Genomic DNA, 24,408 nt, shown 5'->3' on the forward strand with positions numbered 1-24,408 from the left:
GGTACCATTCTCCAGGATTTAAGGTGCAGCTTTAGAGTTGCTTCAACAAGCCTGTGGTCAGTATTGAGGAACTGAGCACTCCGGTAGACCCTGCAGTTCTGGATCATCCTCCAACGACCGTCAATGAGGACATGGTCAATCTCCTTTGCCACACCGCCAGCGTTGGAATACCAAGTCCAGCGATGAGCTTGTGGGCGCTGAAACCATGAACCAGCCACCCTAAGTCCATGACTTCTTGCAAAGTCAAGGAACTTAGTGCTATTCTGGTTCATAGTTCCTGACCCATGGGGACCAACACCCACCTCATAACCGTCCCTATCAGTTCCAGTCGATGCATTGAAATCCCCCAAGACGAGAAGTGCATCTCTTCTGGGGCACTGATCAACCACAGACTCGAGCGTGGCATAGAACGCATCCTTCACGGTGAGATCACTCGCCTCAGTCGGAGTATAAACAGAGACCAGGGAAATGAGACCAAAGGAGTGACGAATCCTTAATCTCATTATACACTCGTTGACTGGTGTTACCTCAATTATCATTGGGGTCAGCTTATTGGACACAGCTACAGCAACTCCTTGGGTATGGTAACCATCAGAGCGACCAGACCAATAGTAGGTGTAACTACCCACCATTATCTCGCCGCAATCCGGTCTCCGAACCTCAGAGAGAGCTGCAATCCCGATGTCCAAACGCTTGAGCTCAGATGATAACAGAGACAGGTGATCATCCTCTCTTAGGGATAGGACATTCCAGGCACCCACCCGAAGGGACCGCCTCAGGTTAACCCAAGGAGACCGCCGTCTGGTGGACGACACCTCAGCACCACTCCGACACACTCTCCCGCAATCTGACCCAGGGATGTTACCCCGTGGTTTCCCTCCTATCATCAAAGATTGGGGGTCCCGAAGGCTTTGCCCCAATCCCGTCATCCGGTGAGCTGCCCTGCGAAGGGAAGCTGCACAGGAGGTACTCCCACGGAGTGGGTTTTCAGATTTTTTTGCGTTTTTGTGTTTTGCGGAATGAAGCGTTTTACGGTGGCTGGAGTGCAAATCCTGCCACCAACCTCCTCATAAAAAAGTAACCCAACTGCAGGAGGACGTCTGCAGACACAGTTGGGCACTAGATATGGATGGCCGTTGGCTCACAAGGAGCTCCTCCGCCCTTTGACCTCTGACTCACAGCCAGCAGAGACAACGTGCATCCTTTGGCAGCAAATGCAATTTCGGTGAATTTCCTGGAATTTCTGTAGAGGCAGCACTGCGTCGTCCACTATTGGCTGAAATGAATACAATGTGACATCACACCTGTTTCAAGCCAATTGTGGACCCTCAAACATAAGTGACGGCACTTGTGTATCATACAGCCAATCGTGGACCTCATATGAACCTTTTTTTATGCCCCCACGATTGCTTTCTAGTTTCATCCAATGTGCATTCTTTCCACTAAACTCGGAAGCATTGTTTCTTGAACTAAAACCTGAGGCTGCAGCGCTGGCCTTCCGAGAAACTTTTCCTTTCTCGTTAGAAGGTTTATGTTCATACTTGCTTCATGAGTCACATGGTTATACTTTTTATCTGAAGGCCACTTTTGAGCTGGCATACTCTACAGTCTACAGCATAATGTTTACATTATGTTATATATTGTATATATATATATATATATATATATATATATATATATATATATATATATATATATACATATATATATTTAAGAGAGAATTGAGGTCAAGCAAAGATAATTGCTGTCAATACAGTGAGAGCATGTTTAAAATTCTGTAATTCATGCAAGCTTGAATGAGGTTTCTCCTTTGACAGCTATTCCATTACTTGTGACAGCATCTTTCACAATGTTGTTTTCATCATAATTTTCTTTGGATCTATGTTGCGCTTTCAGATCCCAGATGTAAATGATGCAAAGTAACATCCAGCCATGTAGATTATATTCGGCAAATGAAATATTACTTTTACTTTATCCTTAAATGAAAACTCACAATGATTTTGGAGATGTGCTGCTCATTATACAGCCACTGAATTGAACACTGTGATTGTCATCTGCAAGAGAGGTTGAACCGTAGCAGAGAGGTGACACACACAAGTAGTTGCACAAGCCGATGGTAAAGCAAAATATGTTGAAAACAATGGTTCAAACAACCAAGGTTATCAGCCCAGCATAGAATGAGATCATTTACACGAGTTTTTTTAGGAACACACTGATTGGCTTGTGATTCAAATCCAATTTTTAGCCTAAGATAGTGTTCTGACACCTTCTCTGTAGACATTACAGCAAGCAATACCTTAGCTTTGCAGACAAAGCTGCTATCTTTGTAATGTTCTAATATTATGTGGTGGCCAAGTGGCGAATCGAGTCGACTGAAAGGGGTGTTTGGGATTTGTAAATAAATTTCTGGAAAACAAGCTCACATTTGGAGAACTACAAACACCCACAGCCTCCCCCATCGCCCCCCCTCCTCCTCCCACAGGTTTATGCAAGCGTGAATGACCAACAGCCAACACATCTGCAAAATTTGGTGGAGATTGGCCCAGCCCTGTTTTTTTCCCATGATTTGCAGTTGTACATATATACATACATACATTGCCTTATTTAATACTAGCAAATACAACCCATCGCTTTGCTGATGGGGGGGGGGAGGAGGAGTAAAAAGGAGGGGAGGGAGAGAGGAGGTAGAGTAGGGTGAGGGGTGGAGAGGAGGGAGGGAAGCGAGGAGGGAGGGAAGCGAGGAGGGAGGGAGACCAAGGAGGGGCGGGGAAGCGAGGATGGGTGGGGCAGTGATGAAGGAGGGGGAGTGAGGAGGGGTTGGGGAGTGAGGAGGGGTGGGGTGGGAAAGCAGCATGAAGGGAGGGCAAAGGAAGGCAGCATGATGGGAGGGAAACGTAAAGCATTGTGAAGGGAGGGTCTGTCTGGACATAACTACCATCTGGATATGTGTGGAGATAACCACCATCCGGATACGTGCGGAGATAACCACCATCCGGATACGTGCGGAGATAACCACCATCCGGATACGTGCAGAGATAACCACTATCGGGATACGTGTGGAGATAACCACCATCCGGATACGTGCGGAGATAACCACCATCCGGATACGTGCGGAGATAACCAGCATCCGGATACGTGCGGAGATAACCACCATCCGGATACGTGCAGAGATAACCACTATCGGGATACGTGTGGAGATAACCACCATCTGGATACGTGTGGAGATAACCACCATCTGGATACGTGTGGAGATAACCACCATCTGGATACGTGTGGTGATAACCACCATCCGGATACATGTGGAGATAACTGCCATCCGGATACGTGTGGAGATAACCACCATCCGGATACATGTGGAGATAACCACCATCTGGATACATGCAGAGATAACCACCATCCGGATACGTGCGGAGATAACCACCATCCGGATACGTGCAGATATAACCACCATCTTGATACGTGTGGCGATAACCACCGTCCCAATGTGTGTGGAGATAACCACCATCTGAATACATGCGGTGATAACCACGATTCAGATCCGACAATGGAAGGCAGCGTGAGGGGAGCACAAGGTAAGGCTACTTGAGGGAAGGGTCTGTCCGGACATAACACCTGTCGGGATAACGGGTATACTAAGGTGGTGGGGGGGGGAGAGAAAAAGATTGGGGGAGAGGGGTGGAAGAGTGAGAAGGTCGAGAGACTGAGGAGGGGGAGAGAGGAAGGGTGGGGGAGAGAGGAGAGGTGGGGGAAGGGAAGGCAGCCTGAAGGGAAGGGAAAGAAGTGTGAGGGGAGGGGAGAGGAAAGCAACTTGAGGAGCGGCAAGGGAAAGATCAGGCAATGTGAGGGGAGGGTCTGTCCAGACAACCAACATGTGGACATAACCATCGTCCGGATATGCCCAGAGATAACCACTGTCCGGATATGTGCAGAGATAACCACCATTCGGAAATAAGCACCATCCAGACACATAGGGAGATCACCACCATCCGTACATAACCACCATCCGGATATGTGCGGGGATAACCACAATTTGGATATGTGCGTAGATAACCACCATTTGGATTTGTGTTTTATTTGAATTTGTCTATGCTGAAGTGATGGGTTGTACAATTAAAGAATATCAAACAAAAAAGGGAAATTGCACATTTTCAGCGAGCCAGCCATCACCTGATATACTGCAGAACAATGTGGGGCATATGCAGGTGAGTGCCCTTCAACATTGTTCAAGTCTATCAACATGCAGCATTCAGTTACAGTGCGGATATTTTAGAGCACTCACCAAATCACTTAAGCACTCCAATAAAATAGTTGATAAGGAACGGCTCAATTGGCAAGCGATTAGCAACCACCGAACTTATTAAACACACACCTCCCATCCATCCATCCATTGGGACCATACTCTGTGCAGAGCATTGGTGCTGCCTCAGCAGTTTCCTTGGCTATTGCACACAATCCTGGATGGGTCGCCACTCCAACACAGGATACCAGCAAGCTGGCACTCATTTTGCCAACCTTGGAAGGATGACAGAGTCAACCCCACCTGGTATTAATTCAACAGCAAAGCAGGATTTAAGCTCAGGATCCTGGGATCCTAAGCCCACCACCTAACCACGAAGCGAACACCAGGCATACACCTCCTGGAGACACCCAAAATATCAAATATGTCCGAATTCGCCAAATGAACACTTTTTTACGTCATAACCACTGCCAAGTTCAATTCTGGAGCTTAAATTTTGTAATTTGGCTTAGCTTTAGAGATTCTTGTGGTTATGGCATGTGCGGAAATGAAATAAAGCAACGAACGCTGGCGTCTCTGGGCATTTATCAGCATTGCAATGTATCCAGTGATTCGTAGAAGTGAGGAAAGTGAAAAAAAAAACTTTATCATTAAGAAATTGTTGCGGCCTGTTCCAAGTCAAGGCATGGTTGAGCAGGCCAAAAAACATGGCAAATACCTAAATAAGGTAACCCAGGATACACCTTTCTGCCCCTTGGAGAGTGAGGTGGCAGAGGATGCACGTGATAAAGGATATAATTAAATAAGGCCATTAATTATCTTCAAAAGGGGAGCTTTAATTAACCCAAACACCTAATTTTCACTCATGCACTCTCGTGGATATCCCTTAGTCTGCATGCAAAATTTCAGGATGCTAGGTTTCATGGTTTTGGAGTTATGGAGGATGCACGCACACCACACACACCACACACACACACACACACACACACACACACACACACACACACACACACACACACACACACTTATTATTATAGATAGGAGGATTGCCATGTCGTGATTGAATTGTCAGTTAAAAAAACAAACAGCCAGGCTGGATCATTAATGACCTCTCAGGAGGGGAGAATCTGCTTACCCACCCTGGTCAGCTGGTATCTGTGTGATGCCAGTCCACACTGTGGTTGATACTTGATGCCCTCAGTGCAACTGGATTTCCATGACGATAATGCTACCTTGATAAAGGCAGCGTTGTCCAAAAGAATACTGGTTCCCCACTGCTGAAGAACCATATTTCTACGTATGCAATATGTCTTTAAAATGCTTGCCGACCATTATGAATTCCAAGAAATATTTACATTACCAGCGATAGAATGTGGGGAAAATAGTGTTCCATCTATAGATTTGTTGTAATCGTGTGTTAACGACAGTGATTGTTATTCATCATTTCCACTTGAATTCCACTTTTAAAGAACTCTATTTAAAGGTAATAAGTGGGGACTCAGATAAGTTTTCTTCATTAAAACTCAGATCAAACTTTTCCTAACGTTGATCAGTTGCTTTCAGTAACTATGTACAACATATTTGTAAGAAATGTGTTCCTTTTACTCTAAAAGCTCCACAACATTCCCGGTAGCAACTACATTTTTCAACGACAATTGATAGAACAATGTACGTGTGCCTTCCATCGGAAGGACGTTAAACTGGGTGTCCCATCGACTCGTATTAGTTGGTGGATGTAAAAGATGGAGTGGTCGACTACTCCTACACTGTGAACAAAGCTATCAAATTCGTGCAGGTACCCTGGTTTTCAACGAGCAGGTTGCAACAAACATTCTTCCCAGCTCCATTACCCCGTTTCCACATTCATCCTTTACCACCCTTTAAATCTCCATTTCTGTGGTTATTAATATTTTGTTGAGTGGATGCAAGAAGAAGAGATATTTTGGAGCCTTTGTTATTAAAGTTATAATTTCTCTTTCTTTTTGTATGCAATGTCGAGGCTCAAGGCGGAGCTAGACACCGAGACCATATAACGGATCAGGGCGTAAGAGAACAAAAGGAACAGTAGAAAGAGAGTGGGAAAGGACACACCAACCGCAGGGTTGAGGGACAAAATGGAGGGAGACTTGGACAAATAAAGGATGTGGGGAAGAATGAGGGCTAGGGGAGGACACAGCAGGTGAACGAGGTGGATTGGTTACCGATCTCATTTCAATAAATATCAAGAGATCTGTTTATCGGAATACAGCAGAATGAACAACAGACTGGAAAACTACATTCATGGACAGCAACCTTCCTTTATGAGTGGGGAAAAGGATTCGCGCCATGTTCTGTCTTCAAAAGCGATTTTGCTCGGGGCGGTTTGGAGGCTACATTGTAGAGTAGATTTTTACTTGCATGAAAATAACCCAACAATGTGGTTGCTGAAGTGCGGAGATAACCTCACTCTACTCTACACACAGTGTAGAACCACCGTCCTGATGTGGGAAGGGTCTCATTAACAATAGACGTCTGTCTGACCCAAGGAGTCTGTCTGTCTGACCCAATTAACCATAGACGTCTGTCTGTCTGACTAACCCCCTGACCCAAGGTCAAAAAAAAAAAATCACACACACTTGTGTGTTAAGTGCTTAACTTAACCTTGCCTAAGTTAAGCACCGTCATAATATCAGAAAGCATCATTTCATTTGCGTTTCATTGCAGTCTAACACAAGTCACCTCTCATTAACAAGTCCTTGATCATGAGCAGATTTTTACTAAAACACCCAAGGATGTTTTTAAGAGCTTGTGCTCCCATTGTATGCAAAGTAATATCATGACACAACAGACAAATGATAGGATGTGATGTGATGGTTTATCATTACATGGCTTGGAAATGATGATGATGATGATGATGATGATGATGATGATGATGATGATGATGATGACCAATTGTAGTCATGGAATAAATTTGAATCAAAGGTACACACAATCGTGAACTTTATCAAAGGTAACCGTGGGATGTTTAACATGCACATGCGAATGCTATCAGATGGGACAGACAGATTAACCCTCCCTGCAAAAACACATAGTACTCTATGAAGCAACAACCTTCTTGAAGAGTGTAATAAACCATTTGAGTGAATATACTCACCTACAGCATCAAAAAAGTGAAATGTAACAAATGATGCAATTTTTGGCACTCTGTGGGTGAGTTTGAGAAAAGGCCCTCAATCAAAACTGAGGATAATTAATCAATCGTAGTTGTGACACACCATTTTAAGTTTGCATAAAATGCAAGAAATAATTTTTTTTAAGAACCACAAAGACAAATAGCCTGCACTGGGGGTTAATCAGCTCACATGGGAGCGTAGTTAAATATATACCTGCATGTTAATGATTCAATTGATTAATTAGAGGCCTATCTTTCCAGAGCTCAAGGAAGTATCATGATTTGTCGAGAAATGCTGCAAATCTAGAACCAATCCTGGACGGGTCACCACGATAATGCAGGATACTCAACTGAAGGTGATTCCGAGGGAATTATAGTCGTCATCTGCTTCGGGTGCCAGTGGTAACTCATGTCTTCATGAAACACACCAATGGGTCTTTAGTAGATCTACCAATGACGAGTGCTGGTAGACAGGTCCTGTAATTTAACATACATCTGATGGATGGTTTACACATTGATGCCTTGTCCTGTATGTAAAACACCAGGGTGGCAGTTTATAGCTGGCTCAAGATTCTAACCCAGGTGAGACGGGTCAGAGGCGAGTCTGCATACAGTACCTCAAGTTAGTAAAGGGTATTATGCCAGCCATTTTTGAATATTAGGTCTGCATAAAAGTTTGCTTACTCCAACGTCGACAAAAAAAATTGTGTTATGCTGTATTTTGTTTGAAAAGGTAATCCATTTTATTTCTGAGGCTGGAAAGAGCAAATAAAGAGCACTGTTTGTGAAGAAACTGGTGTTTTTGATATATATATATATATATATATATATATATATATATATATATATATATATATATATATATATATATATATATATATACACATATATTTGACACCTCCCACACTCCTCCAACCGAATAAGCTGCATAAAGCAACCCAAGAAGGCCCACGCAAGGTAAGTGCTTTGCTGTTTCTAACCCTTCCCAGAGTTCCTCCACAACTATAAAGACATTCATGAAAGAACTTTGCTGGTTACCTCCATTCATAGGTGAGAGATGTGGGTTCATTCCCTCCACTGACAGGTGAGAGATGTGGGTGGGTCTTTATATATATATGTATATATATATATATATATATATATATATATATATATATATATATATATATATATATATATATAAAATATAAATATACTGTATATATATATATATATATATATATATATATAAAATATAAATATACTGTATATATATATATATATATATATATATAAAATATAAATATACTGTATATATATATATATAAAATATAAATATACTGTATATATATATATATATATATATATATATATATATATATATATAAAATATAAATATACTGTATATATATATATATATAAAATATAAATATACTGTATATATATATATATATATATATATAAAATATAAATATACTGTATATATATATATATATATATATATAAAATATAAATATACTGTATATATATATATATATATATATATATATATATATATATATAATATAAATATACTGTATATATATATATATATATATATATATATATATAAAATATAAATATACTGTATATATATATAAAATATAAATATACTGTATATATATATATAAAATATAAATATACTGTATATATATATATATATATATATAAAAAATATAAATATACTGTATATATATATATATATATATATATAAAATATAAATATACTGTATATATATATATAAAATATAAATATACTGTATATATATATATATATATAAAATATAAATATACTGTATATATATATATATATATATATATATATATAAAATATAAATATACTGTATATATATATATATATAAAATATAAATATACTGTATATATATATATATATATAAAATATAAATATACTGTATATATATATATATATATATATATATATATATATATATATATATATATAATATAAATATACTGTATATATATATATATATATAAAATATAAATATACTGTATATATATATATATATATATAAAATATAAATATACTGTATATATATATATATATATATATATATATATATATATATATATATATATATATAAAATATAAATATACTGTATATATATATATTATAAAATATATATATATTGTATTTATATATATATATATATATATATTAAAAATATAAATATCATATATATAAAGCTCTTTCTAACCACTGACTGACTTACTGACTCACTCGTTCATTGACTCACTGAATAATACCTTCCAGGTAACGTAGAAAGCTGAAATTTTGTGTGTCGATGAACATTGAAGCTGTTATACTGGGAAAAGTCACAGAATCATTGGACAATATCCATAAATGAAAATGTAAATAAATAAAGAATAAACGAAAAAATAAATGCAAAAAATGCCGGCAAGTGACCCAAGACAATGGGGAAGAGAAAGAGAGAGATTGGGACCATACTCTGTACAGAGCGTTGGTGCTGCTTAAGGCCTAAGTCACATTTGCTCTACGGCCAGGATACGGCGGCCGTACCCCCCCCCCTGAATTGACAGAAACGTGCGGTGGCCGCAGAGTTTCTGAGGTGGCCCCAGGGTGGCCCTACGCCATATGGCTATCTTTTACAGGCCGTAGGGGTCGCCGTGGAATTAGAGCGCGGAGTTATAACTTTTTTCATTTCTACGTTGGCCGTAGCAATTTGACAAGCCGTAGCCGTGACATAGATGTGTTCCACGTCGACCGTACATAGAGTGTATGGTGGGCTTGCGTTATTCGTGCGGCTGCCGTAGGCTCTTATCAATGAAAAATTAATTTTGCCAACCCCCCAAAAATTACGGCGGCCACACTATTTCCACAGTCGCCGTACGGTGGCCTTGCGGTCTGTGTGACTACCTGCGGGCAACGCAGGGTGGATGCACGGTTCCCCTATGCCCGCCGTGCGTTCTATGTACGGCCTCCGTGGCAGTCTGCGTCGACCGTGCGCTACCGCTTGAGATCTGAGTATAGATGTTTGCCTCGGAGTATAGGTCCACACAGGCTCGTGCTCCGGCCAGGGTTCCGATCGCTCGCGCACTCTGCGAGCGCTGCCCCCAGGGCAGCTCATCAAACATGATGCCCCCAGAACCACAATCACTTTCATCAAACGCATCGGGCTGAGGTAATCATGGATATCCCAAATTACAACCGGTTTTTCTGTGAAATTAAATCCTTGCCCGACAGTCCGTCACACTACGTGATTGGATTGCTTTTTTGTTATTAATTAAAACACAACATGAGTAAAAAAAAAAAAAAACAGCAGAAATCAAGGTGAAAACATGAGGTAAAGTAGCGATCAACACACGAGAGATGCTTTCACGAGGACTTCCAGCGACGAACTGAATGAACAAAGCGCGAAGATGCGGCTCGAACAGGCGGGGGAGACGCACGTGAACAAACATGAACGCCACGTTGTGTTCGGTTTTTGAAAATGTGTTCGGTTTTTAGGGCAAAGTTTTCTTGAAAAAATTGTTCGGATTCCAATTTGTTCAAACAATGGGGCGTTCGGATTCTGGGGGCACCACGGTACTCCGAACTGGTATATTCAGTTATATATGTGATAGTTAAAGTATATTCAGTTATATATACTGGTATATTCCGAACTGTTATATTTTTATTTCAGTAAAAAAGAACTGGTATATATATATATATATATATATATATATATATATATATATATATATATATATATATATATATATATATATATATATATATATATATATGTAGATATATATATACTGTTGCGAATTCGCGCCCGCCGGCGTGCGAACGGCCACGTGACTCGAATCGCGACACGTCGCCCACCGGACGGACAATTCTGTCATGACCCTCTCGGACTAACGCCGGGAGCGAGTCACGGGTGGGCCTTTCAGACTCAACACGATCGTGCCAATCGGCCACCCACGTGGGATAGGGTTGTTCGCCAAACTCAACCTACCTAAGTACCCACGTGGATGGTAGACCGGGCGATCACACCTCGCCGCAGGTCGACTCCGGACACGGGCTGCTTAAGCGATCCGTTCCGTACTATCGGGATAACCGAGCGGTGTTATCGTCGGCCTCGACGGTTCCGATTAATTATCAGGCGTATTAAGCCCACGATGAACCCGTTACGTGAAGCAAGATGGAGATTCAATGAAAGAAAAGACGAAGCGAAACGGGAAAACAGTTCAACATAATGCACATATATTCCGCGGCACACGGAGAGCACACATATACAGCCAATCAGAATGCACATATATCAAATGCAATTTAAAACAATAACAACAATGCAGAGCTACGACCGACTACGCGAGCACACGGCAACACTTAACAGTTTTACTTCACCAGACTGGCGCCACACACACACGTTTACACCAAACCCCAAAAGAAAATGGAAGTGCGACTTCCCTGATCGCGTCGAGTCCTCCTTCGGCGACCGCAACTCCGAGCCCCTCCGGCGTGCTCCGCGAGCTCGTGCCGCGTGTCGCTCGTGTGGTCCGCTCGACGGTACGGTCGGGGTTTCGGGGAACCGGATGGGGCTTGTTCGGCGCTGTTTTCCGCGCTCGCGCACGGGTCAAAGAAGCAAGGCAGGAACCACAAGCTCGCGACTCGAGCCAGAAGACGACCATGAAGACCAACCCTTGACCAACCAACTCTTGACCAACCAACCCAACAACCAACCTAAGCTCCGTCCTGTCCGCTATTTGTAGCGCGGGGCTCCGCCCTTCGCTCCTCCCCATTTTCGGCCCAGCCTCCCTTCGAGCTTCTTGGAGAAGCCTCTCGAAGGTGGGCATGACCTCTCGCTTTCCCTCCACCCCGCGCTGTGCGGGGGCCGGGGGAGCCAGTCTTGGCTCAGAGCCAGGGAATTATTCCCCCAAAAAGAGGCCCCCACCCTTTCTCACCTTTGACCCCTGCATCGCCCCTCCTCCACACCGAGCGCGGAGAACCTCGATGGGAAAAACAGGCGGGAAAACCCCCGAGCATAGTTGTTGGTTTTTGTTTGTTCCCAGAGATCGTAACCGCACAGGGCCTACTGAATGCCGAGTGGCGAAGATGTAGTAGCGTTGATGGTGGAGGTGGCGTGGTTGTAGTGTGGTTGGCGCTATGGTGGGGATGGCGTGGTTGTTGAGATGCTGTTTGTTTGAAATAAAAGATAGAACAAAAAAAATGGCTAACTCAAAGCGTCACAGCCCGGATGGATCACATAAATTCCCTCAAAACAACGGGTTTGGGCTAACTACACATGTACTTACAGAGATATCTCACCTGAATGGTGGTTTGCGAATTTCCACAACCATAACAATATATATATATATATATATATATATATATATATATATATATATATATATATATATATATATATATATATATATATATATATATATATATATATATATATATATATATAGCCACTCGTTACCGTCCGTCTAGCCGCACGTTCGCCTTAGGGCCCCCCTGCGGTCGCCTTGAGGCTACCTTGCATCTGCCTTGAAAATTCTATGGCCGCCGCAGGGACGCCCTAAGGTCACCATGCGACATCAAATCAAAGACTGTATGGCACCCCCACGGTTTCGGTCTCCACAATTCCGTGCGGCTACCCGGAAAATAAAAACATATGTGACTGCTACATTGTGTGACCGTGGAAATACTGCGGCCGCCCTATAATTGCTTGTGGCCGAAGATTTTGTAGACCCTACGGCCGCCGTGCCAAATGTGACAGGCCTAAGCAGTCTTAAGCAGTCAGACTGTTGTGCACAATCCTGGACGGGTTGCCACTCTGACACAGGATACCAGCAAGCTGGAACTCATTTTGCCGACCTCAGAAGGATGACATGCCGAGTTAACCCCACCTGGTATTAATTCAACAGCTGAGCGGGATTTGAACACAGGACTCTCGGATCCAAAGCCCACCACCCTAACCATTAAGCCAACACCAGGCACACATCAGGGAAGCACAACGAGAAAGCACGGTAATTTTGTGTGCCAACGGACATCAAAGCCGATACACCAGGAAAAATCACAGAACCATCGGAAAGCATCTGTATATTAAAACATAAATAAATGAAAAAAAAATGAAACTAAATAAATGAAAAATCAAATGCAGGTGAGTAGCCTGAGACAATGGGGAAGCACGGTTCGTATGTTTACACAATGTGCAAACACACCCCGTTAGCTAATATTATATAAAGCTCTTTCTACCAACTGACTGACTCACTCACTCACTCACTCACAGACACACTGACTGATATTAAAGATCGCTACCTTGGTTTCTTGATGCTTTACTCCAGTCTAAATAACCCGATCTTGATCAGGTGACCCAACTTGCTAATATTGGTAGAGGTTTGACCTTGTCCTTTGAAATGAAACTTTCACAAACTGCACGTGACAAATGAATTGACATATTGCAGCAATTAAAATGAAGGGGCCAGCAGGATAGCCTGGAGGTGTGCACACCATCTGAGAATGATCTTCGCCTGTGATCAAATCCCGACCCACCTATAAACTGTCTTCCTGGTGTTTCACAGGCAGGGCAATTAATCAATGTGTTGGCCATCCCTTGGATGGACGTAAAGCCAAGCATCCCACCTGTTGGTATTAGTTGGTGGATATTAAAGATTCCACATTGTCCTTTGGGAAAAATAGATGAGCTATTGCCGGCATCCTCAACAAATACTCCCTCCTCCGGTATGACAGACCTGAGCCTCGTCCTGGTGGAGGAGTTGCTCTCTTCATCAAAGACTCGATTCCTCACTCTCCTTGCACTGCTCTCACTCCCCCACACCCCCAGGAATACCTCTGGCTACGGCTTCCCCTCCACTCCCACCTCATGTTTATATGTGTACTGTACCGTCCACCTAACAGTGATGACTCCATCTACACCTCACTATCCGAAAACATGGACCATCTTCTATCTTCTCATCCAAACTCTCTCTTCCTCTTATGTGGTGACTTCAATTGTCATCACGCCAGTTGGCTAGGTGTGGGTACCTCTCTCACCTGTCATGGCACCTCAGCAAAAGCTTTCTGCGACTCATTCTGACTGACGCAATCGGTCAACTTCTCGACCCGGATGTCAACCAATGGTACTCCATCTCTTCTGGATCTGATTTGGACAAATTTCCCTGACAATATCTGCTGCTCTTCCTTTGCTCCAATCGGTTCTTCTGACCACGTCCTTCTCAAAGTGGACATCTCTCTGGCTGTTATCAGAGAACCAACTCACCGCCGTCGAGTCTGGCATTTTACTCAAGCCGACTGGCAGGGTCTCCAAACAGCAATCAAACTTATAGACTGGTCTCCCATCTCTACTTCCTCTGACATCAACTCATCCTGGGAATTCTTTCAAAGAAACTTGCTCTCCCTCATGCACAGATTTATCCCCTCTCGTGTTCAGTTGTCTTACCCTTCCTCCCGCCCTTGGTTCACTGAAGCTTGTGGTGAGGCAGTTGTCCTGAAACAACTTGCCTTTGCCTCATGGAAAGCAAACCCAACTGAGGGCAATCTCAGTTCCTTCCACAAAGCTTCGAACAAGTGTGTAGCTACCCTCAGGAGAGCCAGAAAACAACATCTTTCTCATCTCAAGTCTGAACTCTCAAACCTCTCTCCCTCCTCAAAATCCTGGTGGCGTCTAATCAAATCTGTTTCTGGTGTATGTTTCCCCTCCATCCCCTCCCTTACCTCAAATGGCCGCACTGCTGATACCACACGTGATAAAGCTGAATGTCTAAACTCGGTGTTTGCAGCTAAATCTTGTGTCCTAAACCCATCACTTTCTCTACCCACTTTACCCAGTCGCACACAACTGTTCCTTGACTCTGTGTCCTTTTCTCCTGACAAGGTGGAGAGCTTGCTTTCAAACCTCGACTCAGATTCTGAAACCGGTCCAGACGGCATCAGCCCACGTGTCCTCAAAGCCTGCTCTTCTGCTCTTGCTCACCCTCTCTCTGTTCTATTCACCCTCTCTCTCATCAGAGGTCATCTGCCATCTGCTTGGAAATCTGCTAACATCACTGCCCTGCATAAAAAGGTGCAAAAACAGATCCCTGCAACTACAGACCAATCAGCATTCTCCCAATCATCAGCAAGGTTATGGAATCCATCATCGCTTCAGACATCAAATCCTTCCTCTTCTCCAATGGCTTGATTTCTGATCATCAATTTGGTTTCAGACCAGGTCACTCTACCCTGGATATGCTGCTTCTGCTCTCCCATCAATGGATGGAGGTCCTCAATGCCAGACAGGAAATCCGAGCCGTATCCCTGGACATATCACGTGCTTTTGACACAGTCTGACACCCTGCCCTACTCACCAAACTCTCTTCCCATGGTATTCAAGGCCATCTCCACTCATGGCTCGCAGATTTCCTCTCCTGTCGCAGTCAACGTGTGGCCCGAAATGGAGTTCTTTCATCCCCTCTTCCTGTCCAGGCTGGAGTTCTTCAAGGCAGTGTTCTGGGCCCTGTTCTTTTTTTCTTTTTCATCAATGATCTCCTGACTCTCTGGAAAATCCTCTTTATCTCTTTGCCGACGACTCCACCCTCTGCCGTACCATCGGTCATCCCTCAGACCGGCATGCAGCAGCTTCTTCGCTCACTGCAGATCTGGATAAAATCACAAACTGGTCCAACAAGTGGAACATGTCTTTCAATCCAGACAAATCTCACACTCTCACTATGTCTCTTGGAAAGGACCATTTAGAAAACTCCCCCATCCACTTTCTCAACAATCCTCCAGAAGAAGTCCTTTCTTTCAAGCTTCTAGGTATCACTATCTGCCATGACCTTTCCTGGGAAAGTCACATTTCCAACCTCGCCTCCAAAGCCAGTCGCCGACTGGGAATCCTTCGTGCAAAGTCTTTCCTCAGCCCTCCTGAGCTCCTGACCTCTTACAAAGCTTTTGTCCGTAGCCTGATGGAGTACTGCTCTCCCCTCTGGGCTGGTGCTCCTGCCTCCCACCTTTCTCGGCTTCACGCTGTCGAAACCCGGGCATTTAGGATCATCGGCATCTCCCGCAATGAAGCTGAGTCTTTGGGCCTCTCACTCAATCACCACAGGTTGGTCGGTGGTCTTTCTGTCTTCTACCGTCTCCTCTCCAGCCTTGCCCCCCCCCCTGCACTCTCTGCGATTTGTCCCCACCACATTTCCACAGGGCGCTCAAGGTCCGCCAACAACCCCCTTCTGGTAAAACTACCAAAATCACGAATCACTGCTCACCTTCACCATTTAATTCCTCTTTTTTCCCGCCTTTGGAACAAACTCCCTCACTCTATTCAATCCCATTCTTCCCTCCAGGCTTTCAAAACAGCTGTTCACCACCACCTCTTATCATCCCCCATCCAAATCCTCGATCTTTTCTACCCCCGATAATCCACCCAAGCCCACTTCCTTCAATTCCCCTGTTTTCCTTCCTGAAAGTCCCTGTAATGTCCATCTTCTATTCCCCATGTTCCCCGTCCCATCCCTCTCCCTTCCACAGATCTCCTAATGTGTCTGTTCCCCACTGTTTTGTCCCTCCCACTCCCGCCCTTCTTGTCTCATGCCCCTTTTCTGTGCGCTGTGTGTTCGCTCTCATAGGAGCCTCGACAAGGTATTCAAAAAAATTTCCAAATTCCTGCTTTCACCTCCAGGGGACACTGAATCAGTGGCATGCATCGATGCAACTTGGCAATAACTCAGCCATTGGGGCTAAATGAAGAATTCCGTCCCAGTCCAATATGCATTTGCAACCAGCAGTGGAAAGTAGAAAAGTTGATATTTCAATATGCGACTTTCAAAAGGACGCAATGCACCTCAGATTGCTCGGCACACATGCGCAGAAATCCGTCGTAATGAAGTCCGTTGGGGCGGCCTGGACATGTATCGTATGTGCCAGATAAGGAGAGCAATATGACATGGCCCGCCAAGCTTTTAAAGAAGCCGAAAATACTTGGAAATATCCCGACGAGAAAAAGGTGTACCGCTGCACAACGAAGGATTTAGAGAACTTTCTGATCAACTCAACCAAAAAGTTGATATTTTGCAGCCCCTACGATAAAAACTTCCGGCGAGGTGGCCCGTGAAAGGGCTGAAGGTTCGTTGATGGAAGCGTTCTAACCAAACCTTCATGCTTCTTAATACCGATGGAAAGGTCATATTTGTGGCTTCTCAATGCACAGTATAAGTTTAAAATAATGATATTTACTTTTAATCATGTTTGAGAGGAGAGCATGGGAGTGGGAGTTGTGTGGGCTCGAGAGCCATAATATATATATATATATATATATATATATATATATATATATATATATATATATATTGTTATGGCTGTGGAAATTCGCAAAACACCATAAAGGTCCTTAGTTCAGTAAGATCGATAAGTCTGTGTTCAGTTATATTTCCACACCCTTGTTTAATGGGATTTATTCGTGTCACAGGGCTGTGATCCTTTGAGGTAGGTTTTTCTTTCTCTATCGTTATTTTGAACCGACATATCTTGCCCACCATTACAACAAACCACGACGCCAACAACACAACCACCCCCAACGACACCACAACGCCAATCACGCTACGATCGACACAACAACACCACCACCATTTAACCATCTTCGCCACTACGCGAGCTTGCAAACGCCATCCTCCACAGACTACGCTATGACCCTTTCCGCGTTCAAAAAGGGGTCTGAGAATGCGGGCGTAAAAGAACGAGGAAGAGAAACCTCCGATGGTGAGTGTGGGTTTTTTTTAACCGCCTTTTTTTCTCTGAGGCTGGTGTGACGAGAAGGGCGAGGCGGCTCGCTCGTGATTGGTGGATACGAGGAGTGAGGCGGTCGGAGTTGAGAAACGCCCCTTTTCGAGAAGCTTCTCAAAGGGAGGCGGAGCCGAAAACGGGGAGGGGCGAAGGGCGGAACCCCAGGCTATATAAGGCGGACAGCCACCTTGGGCTCTTCCTCTTAGTTGGTGCTCTTCTCCTTGTCTGGTCTCCTCTCTTCGTTTTGTGCCCTTCTCTTGGTCTTGTCTTGTCTTGGCCTCTTGGTCTCTGGGTGTGTGGAGAGACCCGTACACCAGAGGCATGGGTCGGTGGAGAGTCCGGGCGACGTACCGGAGACGCGGACGGGAGGCGCAGCTCTGCCGGCTGTGGGGCGCGAACCTGCACGTCCGTGGAGGAGAGTGCCAGAGAGAGCCCACCGACCATTGAGGCACCTCGAGGGTGCAGGTAACCTGCTACGGTCTTGCGGGACCCGTTCGGTCTCTCAGGTCCCGTGCTATAAAGACCCAAGTGGTCCAGCCTGACCCCCTTGGCTGTGAGGGGGTCTTTTCTAGTGTTTCTTTGGGGTTTTTGAATGAATGTTGTCGTGGCACCGTCTGTTAAGTAAAACTGTGAAGTGACTGTGCATGTACATTCTCATTGTAGTCGGTGGTATTGCTTCTATTTGCTTGTACATATGTGCATGACTGCCTGGCTGTACATACGTGCTTAGTTGTAATAAATGTCCTTGTGTGAAATGTATCCCGTTCGTTGCGTCCTCTATTCCCCATTGAAAATGCCATCTTGCGTCGCGGAATAATTAGTTGGGTTTTAAACACCCGGTAAGGAAAATTGGATCCGTCGAGGTCCGCGATAATACTCGCTCGGTTATCGCTGCAGAACAGAACGGACCGCTTAAGCGGTTCGTGTCCCAAGCCTACCTGCAGCGAGGTACGGCCCCTCAGTAGGTTACCAGCACGAGTACTTAGGTATTTCGATATTTGGCGAGTGACCCTATTTCGCGCGGGAAGAATGCGGACTGGGCTGTGGTGAGGTTAAACCCCCACCCGTGACTGGTTTCTGGCGATAGTTTCAGGAGGGTCACGCCTGAATTATCCGTCCGGTGGGCGACGCGTTTGCGATTAGAGGTACGCGGCCAATCGCACGCTGGCGGGCGCGAAATCGTAACAATATACATTAATATCTTCTTCTTAATTCGGCTGCTCCCGATAGGGGTCGCCACAGCGGATCATCCGAATGATCCGCATCGTGATTTGGCACATGTTTTACGCCGGATGCCCTTCCTGACGCAACCTGGTCGCCTCTTACGACACAGGGATATGGTATACCTATTTTTAACCGGGGTATACACCGGCCCAGTATACTGGTACTCATTTCGCCGACCTCGGAAGGATGACAGGCTGAGTCAACCCCCTGGTGTATTAATTCAGTGGACCAACGGGGCTTGAACTCAGGACCTTTTGGATCCTAAGCCGCTGCCCTAACCACTGCGCCAACACCAGGCTGTAACAATATATATATATATATATATATATATATATATATATATATATATATATATATATATATATATATATATATATATATATATATATATCTATCCCTGTGTCGTAAGAGGCAACCAGGGTTGCGTCAGGAAGGGCATCCGGCGTAAAACATGTGCCAAATCACGATGCGGATCATACGGATGATCCGCTGTGGCGACCCCTAACGGGAGCAGCCGAAAGAGGAAGAAGATATATATATATATATATATATATATATATATATATATATATATATATATATATATATATATATATATATACATATATATTTTACGTTTGGTTCCAGGGCACAACATAAATTATACTGGATTTTTGCTTCTATTGGTGAAAGGAGAAGCGTGTGTGTGATAACCACTGCCATCGCTAGCTCATTGTATTAACAGGAAATGGTCTGAACCTGACTCCTCTCATCCACACATATTTCTAGTATTCCAATATTTCTGTGAGACTGAGTTGTATTCAGGAACAGAACAACTGTGGGTAACTATTCTGAAATTGCCACTCTTTTGTATAAATGCTGAAAATTATGTTTAAAAGGTGACTTGAATCACAGATTTTGCACTAATAACCGCAGTTTAAAAGTGCCCGGTGAGCAGAACCGAGTCACTGTAAACGCACGCACGCATGCACGCACAGCTACCTCTCTCTTATTAGTCCCATAATGTCTTTGCTCTCTATTCATTTATGTGCAAACCCCTCCACGAGCTGTGTACACATGACAAAAAGAGACATCACAAATCACTGCCCTTACCCTCATATATTGTAGTGCAGATTTCTTGCTGAATTTTAATCCACATCCATTTTCAAAAGAGGTGAATCTCTGAAGTATGATGAGGATTTATAATCTCCTTATTAGAAAATATAACTAAATCATCCACGTGCTCAATTTGACACCAAAGGATAGGGCTAGATCACTAACGTTCTCTCCAACTGTGTATTTTGCTTACAGATCTTTTAGAAACAAACGTAGGTGCAAGCTAAATACATGTCAGTTATTTATACATCTAAAAAAAAAAAACATCTGTATTTTTGTGAGAATTAAACCTCAGGGAAGAAGAATATCAAGCGAGACAACATGCAGCTCAACACTCACGATGGTGCTTCTGAGACGTGGTGTCAGAAACACTCGTGTTTTCTTCGTTCGAGAAAGCAGGGATGGCAGGATACAGCCTCAGGATATGTGCACTCGTCTCTAAACTGTCTGGCCTGGTTCGAATCCTGACCCAGCTATAAACTGTCATCCTGGTGTTGCATGTGCAGCAGGATGCATCAATGTGTGCACCATCCAATGGATGGACGTTAAACGAAGGACCAGTCTGCCAACACTGGTCGTTCGTTGGTGAATGTTAAAAATTCCATGGTATCTTTCACGAACAGTCGGCGAGCTATCAACGGCTCTCCGAACAAATTATAAATTCTTGCCTGGACTGCGGTTAGCAAATGGCCTGGTCTTCTTGGAGGTTCCTTGACCCCACATGTTACACTGCTTACTACCTTAAAGTGTGTTTTCTGTCTGGTCAGCAGCTCCTGCACATGAGACAAATGGAACTGGTAGTTCGCATGTTACAAGCGAACGGCTTTCTCCGCCTACGCCGAGCAACCAACACCGGAAAGCAGACGAGGAGTCGAATGGAGAAAAGACAACGCAGTATGGAAGGAATGAGAAGTTTTTCAAAACAAGAGAGAGAATTGCTTTGCAATACGTGTCCCCTACCGATGTGATATTTTATAAGTCCGTATAAAGGACATAATTCTGTGAAAAACTGACAAAAAGCCCTGAAACTCGAACTTGCTTTGTAACTGATCATAATAAAGCCACGTTCCAAGTTTCGGTTGAATATGTTAAAGGGTCTGGGGGTAAAATAAAAAGGTCTGAAAAAACCCACAGGTGGGATGGACAGACGGACAGACGGAGAGCAAACCTATAGCCCCCTCCAATGAAACCGATAGGGAACTAACAAAAGGACAGGACACAAACAGGGTGGCCACAATGTCTTGTCACCCGTTGTAAAAATTGTGACATTGCCATTGTGTGCAGAGTGTGAACTCATTCAGAGTGTTAACTCATTCCGTTTTTCCATTGTTTTCAAATTGAGTGATACAAGCAATTACACCATTGAACAACAGATTGCTGTCAGTGTCTGGGTTCACGAACATCCGCAAACAGGGAAAACAATGGAATGAACATTATTCTCTGTCATGACAATGATGGAGCACAAAACGATCCACTGGACATGAAAGGCTTGTGTCATATGATGTAAAATGTGTAATAAAGTTAATGAGTACTGCACATGCATGTGCTACAACTTGTAGAACCCTTCAGTGTTGTCAGCTAATATGATAAAAGGCAATGCCACAACTTTTTCAATGGGTGACAAGACAGTGTGCCCACCCTGTAGATGAGAAGAAACGTTTCTTCAAAGCACATGATCAAGGAGTTTTGGCTACAGTGAAGCAAATCGCTGTTGCTGTCTTTTTTTTTTATCATTGTTACCACGTTCCTTGTTGAAACAGAGTTCCAAGAGGATGATTCACCCCTCCCCCAGCCATATAACCTCTTGGGTCCTGGTTTATTTTCAGGATGCTGAACATCCACACCAGATAAATCTTTGGCGGGGAATTACGACTGATAAAATGTTCAGTATGTTAAACTAAAGGTAGTGTTACAGAAGGAGAGGGCCATCTTGCACATGTCCTGCCAGGGGTATCTTAGCGACCTTAATGACCTTGTGCATGTAATTTGTTCAGGGTACCGGCGGGCGATAGATAGCCCGCCGGCTCTTTGTGAAGGACACCATGGGATCTTTAATGTCCACCAACGATTGCCGGCAGATGGGACTCCCAGTTTATCATCCGTCTGATGGACAGACACATTGATACATCGATCTGCATGCGAAACACCAGGGTGTCAGTTTAAAGGTGGGTCGAGATTCGAACCCAGGCTTCACAACTGAGAGCCGATTCGGACTTGCAGTATCCGTACGTTTAAAGTACAACTATCTTGCCAACCACTTGCACTACGCACTGCAACAGCAACAAAGACATTTTGTTTTGCCTTCAAAAGTCCATGGCCTGTTGAGCCACTGGCCTGCTGAGTCTGGACCCTGTGGAGAAATAAACAATTTGAGGACAAGCAGAAGACCACTGTATCCCATGGGCTTTAAAAGTTGTCGTTGTTGTGGCCAGAAGTACACAAAAAAAAAGGAACACAACTTGCGGCAACATCCTCGTCTATCACCCATCACACAAAGGTCCCACAGCACCTAGCAACACCCAGGACGAATCATCAGCCTCCATGAAGGGCCCTTGGTAGGCGAGATATAACATCCATCACAAAGACTGGTCTTCATTTAGTGACATCGAACTTTTACACCTCAAACTAAGTTCGTTCAACTTGTGGTTCGAGGCTTTTCTGCCTGTTTACATTGACATACTGACCAGAAACAACGTGCTGTCCGCAGACTCAGGAATGCTCAATCAGCTGCCAGTCCTGATGTTTTATGGCAGCAACCCATCTCTTTTCCGGAGATCAAAGTCCACTGGGAACCGGTCGAGACTAAACCCTGGCACGTGTCCACAATGATTAGTGCAACCGTATGCACAGCAAGTGTCAGCCATTGTGAATAACTGCAGTGTTCTGTACAATAAAATTAAGTGTAACGGAGGTCAACTTGACCTGCAAAATGGTGGATAAAGCAACATCACATGTCCTATAGTATCACGTCGAAGGCGTCGATAATCAATGATGCAATGCTTCAACTTTTTGATTGTTTGTTCATTTCTGTAACTTATTCTTCTCTCTTCCTGATCTCTCTGTCCTGGATGTAAATATCTCAGTTGCCCCTCCTGCATGTTGTCAGGAGGGGCAGGGAGGGGGGCAGAGAGCGCCTTATCACGCGAACGCCCGAAAAGGTCCGACGACATTGCTGAACTAACGGGGAGTGTGAAGAGGCTTGTAAAATGCATCATATCTTTGGACTGCCAATAATTTTGCCATCCCAAGTCCTTCGGAGCCTTTAGGGGGCAGACCTCAAAATTCCCTCAAAAACGATTCGCCGATTCCAATTTGTCCGGGGATGTGTCCAGTTACCAAGTCGGGAGCTAGCGCTTGCCAAGCCAGCCAATACTTATTCAACGGTTTCGAATGGAGTGTTTGCTTACTTGTTGAGAGCTCTACAAGAAACTTGGTAACTGAACACACCCCAGTATTTCGTCAATTTTCACTACCACAATACGCTGCACATATCCTGGCAGTGAATCACGCTACCTGACAACTCCACAGCTGCCATGGAGTTAGGTGGGATAGCGACAGTGCTTTGCAGTACACCACCACCAACTGATATGCCTGACAATTCTCAGTGTCACGATTAATTAAGATATTCGAACCACACGTGGGCGTGATCACTTTTTGGGACCTTTTCGTGTGCAGCAACGACTGGAGAACTTCCGTTTTGATCACGAGCGTCATGATCTACGTTCAATTCCGATGCCGCATTTTAGTTCAATTTGCGACCTCAATTTCTTCTTCAATTTGTAATTAGCTAGTTTATCTTCAGGTATTGATCTTCCACCCTAAATCAATAAAGGGAAGGATGCGTTTGTATTATTTATTTATTTATTTATTTATTTATTTATTTTTAAGGTGAACACCTCGTCGGTGTGTGGCCAAACTGAAAAGC

The 24,408-nt window shown here is 43.8% G+C and overlaps 1 protein-coding gene across 2 annotated transcripts in view; it reads right to left on the minus strand.

Annotated features, from left to right (window-relative positions):
* LOC147017812 (NALCN channel auxiliary factor 2-like) overlaps nt 1-24,408 on the minus strand; it is a 103,715-nt gene that overhangs the window by 75,298 nt on the left and 4,009 nt on the right. The gene's annotated exons all lie outside the window — the stretch shown is intronic.

This window comes from Eptatretus burgeri, chromosome 10 (genome assembly GCF_056783735.1).
Source record: "Eptatretus burgeri isolate ZD-2024b chromosome 10, Ebu_testis_v1, whole genome shotgun sequence".
Taxonomy (NCBI): Eukaryota; Metazoa; Chordata; class Myxini; order Myxiniformes; family Myxinidae; genus Eptatretus; species Eptatretus burgeri.